This window comes from Frankliniella occidentalis, unplaced genomic scaffold, assembly GCF_000697945.3.
Source record: "Frankliniella occidentalis isolate FOCC.00 unplaced genomic scaffold, Focc_3.1 Scaffold102, whole genome shotgun sequence".
Taxonomy (NCBI): domain Eukaryota; kingdom Metazoa; phylum Arthropoda; class Insecta; order Thysanoptera; family Thripidae; genus Frankliniella; species Frankliniella occidentalis.
The window spans coordinates 128711-141103 of record NW_026267231.1 but is presented as its reverse complement, the minus strand read 5'-3'; the positions used below and the strand labels follow the sequence as shown (position 1 = coordinate 141103).

The 12393-nt window shown below is 48.8% G+C and overlaps 1 protein-coding gene across 8 annotated transcripts in view; it reads right to left on the bottom strand.

Annotated features, from left to right (window-relative positions):
• The window catches only part of LOC113202765 (splicing factor, proline- and glutamine-rich-like), a 147547-nt gene that overhangs the window by 98611 nt on the left and 36543 nt on the right, over positions 1–12393 (bottom strand). For 2 of the 8 annotated variants that reach the window (XM_052269790.1, XM_052269791.1), the window contains exon 1: positions 5420–6036. The exons of 3 other annotated variants lie outside the window; for them this stretch is intronic. The gene's annotated coding sequence lies outside the window, so the exon portion shown is untranslated. Of the gene's footprint in view, positions 1–623; positions 828–1872; positions 2066–5419; positions 6037–12393 lie in introns of those variants that run through there. 3 more of the 8 variants (XM_052269786.1, XM_052269788.1, XM_052269789.1) reach the window with 2 other exon arrangements.

Here is a 12393-nt window from a genome sequence, read left to right as displayed (position 1 = left end):
ATAATCACGCTATAATCCTTATAATCTATACTCAAAAGTACACGGCTGAGGCGAGTTGCAGACCCCTCGGGAGCGGTATAAGAAGACCGCACGGGTGACAACCTCGACCGTATACACGTCAGGCTGGACCGGCGCGCTCCAGCTCCAGTGCTCCTCTCCAGAGAAAACGGACACAAAATGTTACCTGGCTTATGGCCGGATAAAGGTTCTCTCCGCGATTGAGAAGTCAAAGTGGTTCTGAAGAAACTCGCGCGCGCGAAAATAAAAGAACAACACAGCCGAAAGAATGTGTTCCTGGCATATACATTTCTCCTGGACTATACTTGAATTTTTCACTGTATATTGCGCTTTTTTCGAGTAACACACACGCGCAATGTAATTAGGAATATCAAGTTCCCAAATCACATTTTTGGGTTTTCCAAATTGAGCTTCCTGAATACTTCAAAAATATTTTAAGATAAAAAGGAACGAGATTTAAAGGGATAAAACGCAAACGCTCGTCAAGCGCCAGCCATGTCCAGGACTCACAAAATTGTCATTCTCCAATTATCTTGATTTTAATCGACCCAACACAACTGCCATCAAATTAATAATTAAACAAGCGAAAACAGATCCATTTTTACCCGTTCCGTCTTGGAGGGGTGCCGACCCGACCGCACGGGATGGAGGCGTCCTGTTCGGAGCCATGCTGGCGCGCGGAGGCGAGCGCTATCCAGCGGGAGGAGGCTGAACTTTTGGGCAGCGCGCCCGGCTGCTCGCCTGGCGGCCCTGGCGCACTGCGTATCCCCTGCGCGCCGCCCGGGGTATCGCCCGCCGCCACCCCAGCCCTGACGCGGAGTATCGCCGCAAAACAAGCAGTTCAGAAATTATTTAGGCGCATGTTGAATTTGAAGTGAACAGTGCAGAAAATGCGAGAACATTCATTCTGAAAATATGGTTATAGTAATACGTTAAACATATACATGCCTGAACGCATAAACAAAACATAACAATAGCACGGTGACATTTCAGGCTCAAACCGAATTTACCCAAACATTTATCCGTGCAGTCAACGTCACCCTTTTGGCCCGTGGCAGTGGCCTTCCTCCTCAGGGGCCGTAAAGCCCATCGCCACAAACCCGTCAATGGCCCAGTCCTCCCGCCGCACCGTAACCGTGGCGGTGCAGTCGGTTCACGACCGGTGGCTCGCTCTGACGTAGGAGCACGGAACTGCGCGGAGAGACGGCCATTCGAGCAAGACGATGCGCGCGCACGCGTGAGCCCGCGTGCCCCCCCACCCCTTCGCTCCCAACCGTTGCCTGGCAACGCACCACGTCTGCTCAAGCGTAGCGCCAAATTCAAATGGACCAGACCAAGCAAAAGCAAACTAAGATTATGATCGGTGCGTAATTAGCCATTAAATATCCAGATCCAAATGTCATGAAACGTTCAGTTAATCGGTTTGTTTCCAGGTAGACAAATTCTGGATTAAGATAATAGCAAGCAAAATGCGAAAATTGTTTTATCTTCTACACTCTGTGAAAAATTGTCGTACGGGTACAGGAAAATTTTCCATGGAAGAAGTCGTACAAGTACAATCTAAAATTGTACAATTTACTAGCCCTATGTATCGACCTGGAATCGAATATGGAGCGACAGTGGGAGGTTGTACATGTACGACTCGTATTGTAAATGGCAACTTACAAAATATATTGTACATGTACAAATATATTTTTCACAGTGCAAAGGATTTCAAAAATAAATTTATTAAAATATAAAATTTATAGCACACGATTTTAGAATTGGAGTCAAACAGAACTCACATGTTTATTTTTTCGGAGCACATGAGTACAATAAATCGATTTTCTCGTCGCGAAAAAAAATCAAGCTCACGTGCCGGCAACGTTGGTCTACCCGGTGGTCACGCGATGGGCTCGGCTCGTCCCGTCTCGGTTGGGTTGCGTTCGGACGGGCTCGACTGGGCTCAGCCAGGCTCGGCCAGGCTCGGCTCGGCCCGGCTCGGCCAGCCTCGTCTCGTCTCGGCTCGGCTCGGCCCGGCTCGGCCGGATCGTCTCGGCTGGCGGCGGTGGCGGAGCGGAGTGGCAACAGCGCGCAGCTCCGGCCTGCCGAGTCTGCCGCTCGAGGAGCCGCCGAGCCGCCGGCCGGTCGTTTTTTCTGCCCTCCGATTGGCCACTCTACGAGAATATGGCCGGCGCGTGCCTCCCTTCCCCCACCACCAGCCAGGCCCTGTCCGGCGCGCCTGCGCGCAGCCCGCCAATACCAAGACCGTCTCCACGGCAACGGGAGGCTGAGGCGGCGGCGGCGAGAAGCTGCGCGCTGGACCATCGCTTGGCGCTGTCCGCCTGTGGGACCGGGATGGAGAGCCCCGCTGAATTAAAAGGGCCTGTGCGAGACATGGATATTGAGAGGGCATCTTATCCAGTGTACAACGAGAGCACGGGCTTCAATTTGAAAAAAGTAGTGTTACATCTTCAAGTTATAAAGACGGAAAAGTACAATTGTCACAATAAAAGAGTAAAACTACCGCAGCTGTTGCATATTTGTGGCAAAAATGGACTCATAAAAAAAACACAAGCAGACCCTATCTTCCCTTTTCTTCAACTACACAAAAAAATCAACCCAGATTTCAAGAAAAAACGTTGATCTCGCTTGTACTTAAAATTTGCTGTGATATCAAGATGATTCGACTAGGCCTCTCACAGGTGTTTTGATGGATTGTTGCATGCTCGGTCGCTACAATCACCTCCGAGCGCCATTACGGTGCGATAAGAACCAGCCAAAGTGCCAATAACTGCGGACTATTACAGCTTTCACTTTCAACGACACTATTTGCTATCTGACGGTCGGAATGCCTCTACTGCCCCGTGGTCAAGACTGGAATGTTTACGACGATGCGCTACGCATTTTTGGGGGGAGGAAAGATGGCCGTAAAAACGCTGAAAGAACTCCAGAAGTGTTTGTCTTTGCCGTAGTAAGTTAGAGGTTTATGGATTCGGGCATTGAAAAGAAACGGTGAGCTACGTGTTCTTTGCATTTAACCTGAAAAGTAAACGGTCACACATAAGATAAATTGTATAACATCAGGCAAGTCACTTATTCTTCACCAAAAAAGTGAGGTGTCGGGCTTTGCTCGATAAGGTTGCGGTGCCTTCTTATCGGTTGTGTGCGCAGCGGTGCGCCCCGGATGCGCTATCAGTTTCGCACAGCTTATACACGCGTAAAACCGTGTTCTTTTTTCGCTTACAAATGTATAAAAAAATGACGTACGGAAAACATTTCCGGATAAGATTGTGTGAAAGTTGTAGTAGTTGGCAACCCGGGTACGGACGGACATTTTGATTGTTGAGTCTCGATCTATTTCAGTTAAGTTTCGTTTCATTCTTGATTCACGGCCGTTATAATGACGAAAGGCAAAGACCATCAATCATAAGATTTACTGCTGCTCTATAATTTGAGGCGATTAAGGCCGCCGGGCATCAATTACGGTTTTATCACTTTCATGTTCTCATAAAACGCAGCGGAAAAGACAGCCCGCGGAGAAGGCCAAATCTGAATTCATGAGTGGTCTGGCACGGACGCGAGCCCAATTTTGAGCCTAATGAAACACAATTAGGATTTTTCCACCCACAAAAGTAATATTTTCGCATACCTTATTTTCATTCTGATTATTAAGGCAAGGTGTAAATTTACTTCCTTACTATACTTCACATACTGCCAATTTCCCACCGTGCTAAGTGGGCCCTACTCGACTCTCAGGACGCAAAAAGAACATTAGGGAACTGCTTTTGAATTTTAATTAATAAATTACCCCTTTTTTTGCCAGTTTATCCACTCTGATCGCCTTTACGTCAAACAGTGCAGACTACTCAGCCTACCAGCAGTGCAGCGAAAACATAAAAAGACAGACATTAATTTACTCACCCGCCGAGCCGCGGTGAACCAATGCATTGCCTAGCATAGCATGCCTACCGCCGAATGTGGACATGACCTCATGTCTAATCAGCTAACCAGCTCGGTACTACATAGGTACTTGAAACTAGAAAATAGGCACACACACCACACATCATCCTTCTGTCAGCTCCGACCACCCGGCGACGGCATCGGCGTCTACAACGTTAAATATAATGACTTACTTCATTTTCTGTTGGTTTCAAGCAGAGCACTGAGAAAATTCCGCTCGCACCACACCACTCCATTCTTCTCCAGTGCGAGTTCTCTCGAAGCCACACACTGGACAAAAAATAAAAAGCCCTCTTCACTTTTGCATCGCTAAAAGGTTCTCGAAAGGCACGTCTGCGACAGACGTGAGAAAAAACAGAATGTATAATGAGAAACCCAGTGCCCTGCTGGGGAGTATCTCCTTTTTCGGACAAAAGAACAGACACAATGAGATCAGCTGGGGACAGAAAACTCGCACGTAACGCCAAGGGTAGTTCACACATCACATTAGTGTGGGCCTAAACACTAATACCCGTCGTCCCGTGGTCGTGGCACCTATGATCAAGGGTCTACTACTTTCCTCGTATACACCTCCTAGATAATCACTGACGATCGTAAAATCATGATAATCAATTTCAAAAGAACCAATAAAACTCAATAAGTTTGAAAAACGACTATAAAATGTACTTCTAAAATCATCGAATGGACTTGAGATTACTCCGGTAATCATACATAATCGAAAAATCTTTAATCATGAACAACACTCACCACAAATCAACAAATTTACCATTAGTATTGCGTGATTATTATCCAATAAAGATAAATTTAGATAGTCATTGATATATCATTGATAAATAGTCGGGACTGATTATATTTCTCGTACACGGTTTGCCCGAGTGGAAGAATGGTCTTGCCTATGTTAAGGACAGGTCATTCATGATCATCATTAAAAACTATCACCTTCCTCCGGATATGTACTGAGTTATTACGCGTGTAACTATATATGTTCCCGCGCTTCAAATGACACCAGATCGACCAGATACAATCGATTTGTTCTTTGATCGGCTGAACTTGGAAAACCACGCGCCATGTTCGGCAAACTAACGCCACGAAATTTAAGATATTTCGGTACAGTGAAACAAAATTCAAACAATAATTATATATGGCCCAAAGAAACATTTATAGTATGCGCTACTCGGCAACGCCCCAGCCAAGCAAGCCAGGTGTCGGAAACACACTACTGACATACACATCCTCGCATATACCGACATACACATACACACACACACACACACACACGCAAACGCCCGATAGCCGCAATAAACGTATAAATCTACTTCACATTGCACTGCTGCCGCTGCGGGGTGGCGCGTAATTCGGGTTGTAAACAACAACAATAACAAGATATGGTGGGCGGGAGATTCAAAACGGAAGGGACGGCTGGACCCACACCGGACCGCCATAAAGGGGCAGAACTCACCCACCTCGTCACTTCCGTTAATCCGCTGGCCTCAGTTGACGTGCACCGGGAACACCATGGCAAGCACTGGCGACGGCCTCTTGCTAGCGGCGATGGTCGTTCTGATGGTGTTCACTAATTTTGCAGCAGTCGCACTTTGCACAACACAATCACTTGCACACTATTCCCCTCTTGGTCGTCTTCACTTCACTTGCACGCACACATGTGTCACACTATCACCGGCAGCACCAGCAGCAGCTGCTCACGAACACCAAACACGAAGTGTGTGTATGTGTGAGTGTGTTTGTTTAAAACTCCCGGGGCTGTAAAACAGCGGCGTCGGCACGGTCAAGAAGGGCGCAGAAAAAAAGGGTTCGGCGAGAAACCGGAGCAAATGGGTCGACCGGGCTGGCGGCCAGCAGGCGGACAGGCAGGCAGGCAGGCAGGCGGGGAGCGCGTGCTTCCGGGACGCGGGCTGGAGCCGATCTCGGACGGGGCGGGAGACGGTCTACGTCGACGTCCTCGGCGGCAACTCGAACAAACGCCTTGGGTCCAGTGACGGGCTGGGGCGGGGCGGGCGTGCTCGGGCCCTGTGAGGAGGGGGGCTCGCTCCGGCCGTCTCCCTTGTGCTTCCCTTCGTCGTGCCTGCGCTTCGCAATCTTCTCTCTTTTCGCTCTCCTCTCTCTCTCTTTCTCTGCCTCTCTCCTTCGTCCTCCCCTCCGCACTGCACTGCACGCGACGCCACACTGCAGCGGGCCTCCCCTCCCTACCACTCCCTCTCTCTCTGCTTTACTGCCCTCTCTCTCTCCCTGCCAGTTTGATCGTGGGTTCATATGATTCTTCCTTTTTTCTTCTTCTCCTCTTCCCCTCCTTGCCGCGCTAGATCGCTTCCCCCACCACCAGTCCACAAGCGCGCTGCCGCCCCTCCCAGAGCGCGCGTCCCCCTTCACCGCCCTTCCCTCCCTCCCACCTCCTCTCTTCCTCTGTCTCTCTCTTCTCGGCTCTTTTCTCTGTCTCTCCCTCTTCCTACGGTGAGCAGAGAACTCCAGCGAGCTTCTACTACAGCAGGGCAACCCTCCGAGCTGCATCGGACGACACGTCGTGAATTTTTTTGCCTTTCTTTCATGTTTTTTCCCCTCTCTTTTTAACTCTTCCATACATTCTGGAACGTTTTTTCTGTGCAGCACTGTATAAGGCAGCCACGCACAGGTGGGCCAGTACGCCTTCTCCGAGACCATTTTAATTCTTTCGCAATAAACGGAAAGGATGAGACGCGTAGAGGGCAAGGTCAGGGCTGCCGATGGCTGACCCAGTACGGACCTCATAACGTGAGCAGTAAGAGTTATACAACACCCGCATATAGTGACGACCGTTTTAGGGTGCAGTCAATGAGGTTGGTAGCGGTGCGCACAGGGAGCACAAGGCGCAGGCTGGAGTATAGGGACCCAGGTGTTCTCCGATGTGCTCGACCATCGCCTCTAGCTGGCGGCTCAGTTATTCTCTGTTGTGTCTGATACCGTTTAGTTGTTCGTTACTGAAAACGTCAAAAACCAATGCCGCTGTTTCCTGAAGTAACTTTGCAAGCGCGTGGTAATATGATCGTTCCAGCCGCGTCCTTATGGAAGTCTATGCCGGGTAGAACTTGCTGCAGGATGCTGCTCTTGCTGATGCTGGATGTTCCGCGGGAAGGAGATCTGTCGTGCCATGCTTGATGTGCCAACGCCTACAATGCGCTATTGTGCCATAGGAGCGTGCACGCACACACACGCACAGCCGTTGAACCGTAAATCAGCAACTCAGCAAGCTGTCTCTGACGTCAGAATCGGACTGGTTTCCTGTTTCTGGGCGCACCTGGAGGAAGGCGACACAGCATGGCGCCGTTGAGGAAGCAGACAAGAAAAGTTAAAGGTTTGCTCCAGAAATGAAAGTGATGAGACGAGAGAGGAATTCGCTGCAAGGCATCTTCTATGAAGAAAAGTCAGTACCCAGGTCCAACCAGCAAAGTTTTCGACCAGACCGAGGTTCAGCTCGTGTTTTCGCGAAATCTGAAAACGTTGACTGTTGACCTCGGTGCACATATGGTTGTGTCACAAATAGCTCGCCTCGGCTCGCCTGTGGGACATTTTCTTAGATATTCTTCCTTTTTGGCCTGGCACTCAACGGGTTAAAAAGTAGTGGATTTACATAGTCGTGTTCACCCAATAAGAGAGTCAAAGTTCTTGTCGAAGAGAAGTCGCTTATAGCCAAGTTTCGGTTGACGTTTCTTTTTAAGTGATGAACTATAACCTTTTTGGGGCAATTCGGTTTTAATTTATCACTCAAAACGCCGGTTTGCTACACGATTTCCGCGAGCTGTCCGAAACTGAAGAGACTGAGAAAGTCTCATGCGTCGATGGTGTCGTTTTTTAATGTCGTCGGTCGTATACGCCGTTCACAGTTTTGCATCTACATGTTGGTAATTGTCCAAGTGCGAAACGTAATACTGCAATTCACACGCTTAAAATATTAAACGATGCACATGATAAGGAAATGCATTTAGTTTGAGCCGCAGCCCGTTGCGCATAACCGCAGCTCTAGCTGGCCGCCGCTACGCGCGGTCAAGGGGGTGTTCACAAGAGCTTAATGATCAACTAAACGATACATAAAGCCGCACGAGCCGATAGACATTCCGCCCACATCTCTGTGTAATAATATCGCCGCCATATACATCGGGCATATTTTATAACTCATATTCGAGTCTTGAAGGGAAAGTGTTGCATTAACGGCACGGAGCGGGGCAGGGCGGGGCGGACCGAGGCCCTCCACAGGTGTTTTTATGACGTGCAATAATCGACGTGACCACGAAGAGCGCTCAGACCGGCCGGTCATGTGACCAACATGTCGTCAGTGACTCACTGCGTCTGGAGAGAGAAAAACACACAAATTGGCGGCAATTTCCTTTTCTCGTTTGTAATCTCTGTGCAAAAGTATATTTTGAAGCGCTGTGTTTTGCAGAGTTGATATTGTATAGCGGTTGTAGGTTTTGGGTGCAAAAGCCGACACTGATCCAATATTTCGATCACGGCTTTGCAGACGACGTGACCTGCAGAGGAGAAGGGAGCAGCAGTTCAGCAGCAGCAGCAGTTTGAGCAATTTGGTTCGCTGACTCGGGCGGACAATTTTATTGTTGGCACACCTGTGGAATACGTGAACCGCGCGAGCGAGCGTGCTTAGACCAAAGGGGTTGGCAGAGGTGTAAGATTTAAAAAGATACGAACAATACATGAGAAGGGACAGTTTTAGAGAAATCACATTAAATTTGCTATATAACTATAGGCAGATATTAAAGGCGTGAAATATAAGAAATATGGCGGCTTTGGTAAAGTGTTTGTGCGGTGGTCGTTTGCCCGGCTGGAGGGTTGGGATGAGTTTCCGCCGCGCGGGGGGTGGGGTGGTAAAATGTGCTCGGGGGGGGGGGGGGGGAGCGGTGTGGACCAGAGATTCATTACCGCCTACAACACGGCCCTCATCCCCGGGGTTGGCATAACACTCCAGTGCAACAGAGACAGCGGGCCGGCGAGAAACGTGCACAGGCGAGAGAGAGACCGAGACCAGGAAGAGGAGGGGGAGACTCTGACATAGCGGACAGAGCAGCGTTAATTACGAAAATTTAATTTCATGAAAGAGCAGGGAATCTGAATGTGTTGTTGTGCAGCAGGGATGGGGGCGCCGGCGGCATCACAGAGATTGCTGTCGTGATGAGCCTGTCCAGTGGGACAAGACAAGCTCTGCTGCTGTCCGCACGGCAGGCTCACCACACCAACTATGGAAAGCTTTGTAATGAGACAGTCTCACGAGCACCAAAGTTTCCTATTCCTACAGGACGGAGAGACTTTGTACCGTTCCTATTGATGTGAGGCAGAGCGCGTCCTAGGGCCGACACATGTTTTTGACGATATTTGACGCACGGGGTACGACACTCTCTCACACAGAGGTTTCAAAAGTAATTTCAGATTTTGCACTACACGGACTTGCGCCCTAAATTCGGACATTGTGCCGTATTTCACTAATGTTGCCTCCAAATCCATCCTGCGTTGACAAAATTTAACTTCTATGGGTTTGGTGGAAAGGTAAGACCACCAAGTTTCCATTTCTGCCAAAAAAAATAAATGTGTGAGTGATATTGCTTCCTCCAGAAATTCCTGAAATTTGTATTTTTAACCCCCCAAAAAAGGCGTTTTTAAATGTGTCTTGAAAGAATTTGGGGCTCCGAACAGTGTAAGCTCGGGTTATTCTGACCACAACATATGTGAAACTTGGTACTTTTATCTACAATATTACACCAAGATTTTGATTTTTCGTCGCACGGTTTAGTTTTGGGAAGCGTTTTTGCAATGCGCCCTAAATTCGGACATAGGCTTTTACATGCAAAAGTGATTACTGTCCGAATTTAGGGCACGTTAAAAGCGATATTTAAGCAGTTCTGGCGACTAAAATATACCAGATAAAAAAATTTGGACGGTAGGGTAAGGTCAAATTTTTTCATAAAGTTTCTATACCCCCCCAAAAATTTTCACTTTTCTTAATTTTTCAAAGCTGTCCGAATTTAGGACGCATTGGTTCCTAAATACGGACACGATTCAAACAGCCCTCACCCCTTTACCGTTAGCGCGAAAAAATATTTTCGGACAGTGGTAGGTGCGTCTCGACGTAAGGATTCTAGAATCCCCAGCGATTTTTCATAATTCAAAAATTCTACATGTAACAGGCGTTTTCCCTCAAAAACCGTCCGAATTTAGGGACAATGACTGTACTTACATTGTAAATTATACTACGTTCACCTCCGCACTTGTTTTCAAATAGAACCACAAAAAATATTGCATTATGTCCACTACACACACATCGCTGACTATCTTGCTGATGGCGCATCCCATCATAGCCTAACAAAATGGCTGACATGAAACAGAAAAGGCAATCAGCTTGCTCAAACATGGACAAGTCATGGAGAGAGCAGAGCAAAGTAATGAATGAGGCTGCTAGGAAAGGGGGGGGGGATGACCCGCACAAACACAGCTCTACGAGGAGACAGAGAGAAAGACAACAAAAGAATTTAGTGAGTCATTACTCTGATTCGACGCGCCCAAATGGCAGCGTTGGGCGGGCAGGCGAGCCGGCGTGTCCGTGACGTGGCGCCGGGAAGACCGGCCAATGAGAGGCGACAGGGGCGCAACGAAACTACCCAATGGATGTTATTGTTCGAAGAGGAAAATGCGCTCATGGTCAAATTTTTTTTCTTCAACAGAGTAGAAGCGATGCCCGCCCCCCACCGTCCGCGGGAACAAGATTATGCTAAGTACACAATTTAATTAAAACCAACATGTCTGCACCACGGAATGAGGCAGCAAGCCCGCGATAATTACGAGCAGGAGAACCGGAAGTTGTTTCCCAGGCCGCCGTGAGGAGCGCGGCTGCGAGCTGCGTTCACGCTCTTGAGGCGGGGCGGGGCGGGGACCGCCACCAACCACCACCCCGCCTCAGCCCTCACACTACCCTCCTGTGTTCCTCGATTTTTACGTCCGCTAAATGTTTTAATGAGCCGCCGCCTAAGTAAGCTGTCTCTCTCTCTCTCTCTCTCTCTCTCTCTCTCTCTCTCTCTCTCTCTCTCCGTCTCCTTCACACACGGAGCCGCCCGTCTCACTCACTCCAATGGCGGCGAGATGAAAAGACTCGCGAGTGGATTGCAAACTAGTTTCCGACAGCTTATTTCCACGCGTTATATACAGCGCGCCCAGCCGTGGGTTGGGTCGGGGTGCCTCACTGGGTGCGTATAGGTGTGTGGGCGTGTGAGGGCGGTACTTCAAAAGTTCAGAGAACACCGTTTTCGTTTTTTTTCCTTTTTCACTATGTTTTGTTATCCATGATGTTTAGCTGACACTAGCTGAGGAATGCGACAAAAGCACAGAGCGAAATGAGCATAGATGTCAGAAAGCCAAGGTGAAAAAGAATACTTACTGATCGTAATGAGTTTCCATTTCATCCGATTTATTTTTTGTATATTGTCTTGCCTTGGAGCTGCCAGTTATTGCTCGCTTACAGGGCACCGGGAACGACCCAGACATTGTTGCGTTCAACGAACAGAGCTAACTGCACTTTGTCCGGCAGCTCATTGTTGTTGTTTACCTTGCTCCGTATTGGTTAGCTGTCTGCAACAATGCCCTCGGTGAACGACATCCAGAGAAAGCGAAACGTTAAGGACACGAAGGGTATGAAGCCCTTTAAGTTCACAATTTTCCCCCCACCACAACTCGTCATGGGGATTGTTGCACAGAATGCCCTTACGGAGAGCAAAAAAATATATGTACACCACTTTACAGCCTCTTTTGCAGCAATTCTCACGAACACAATCATTTCAAGAGGTCGCTATAGTTTCAATCTTCTGTCTCCAATGGAAACCCACTTACTCACGCACGTGCCGCCGCGCGCTCAGCCTACAATGTGTCATTTTGAAACCGTCAAGTCTTAAAGGCGAGCTCGTTTAATAACGCAACAACGGGGCCCTTAAAGAAAGCACATAAAACTTGTAATTGCCGCAGTGTGCTGGTCAGTAGCTGCCCAAGCACCCTCCGCGAGCGGGCTATGCGGCATTTGCACAGGGAGATGGACTATACCGGTCAGGCGTCGGCTCAAGTCAAGCAGGCCACGTGCCTTACGCGACAAAACCGGAGACAACTACTGCAACTGACCATTGACATAAGGAAATTGAAAAAAATAGAAAAGGCAGAGTGAAACACATCACAATGCCATGCAAGCTGATGCGTTGACAATACATAACGAGAGGAAGTTGCGCCCCACCCACCACCCCACTGGCGCTGCGCCCCTAGCTGCGCCTTCTCGAGCAGGGACGGGACTATCTCCAAGGGAGGCCGTTAACGCGAACTAAACCCTCTCGAACACGACACCATCCCCTTAAGTAAATCCCCCTGGCGACGGCATGGCGGGGATGGGGCGGGGTGGGG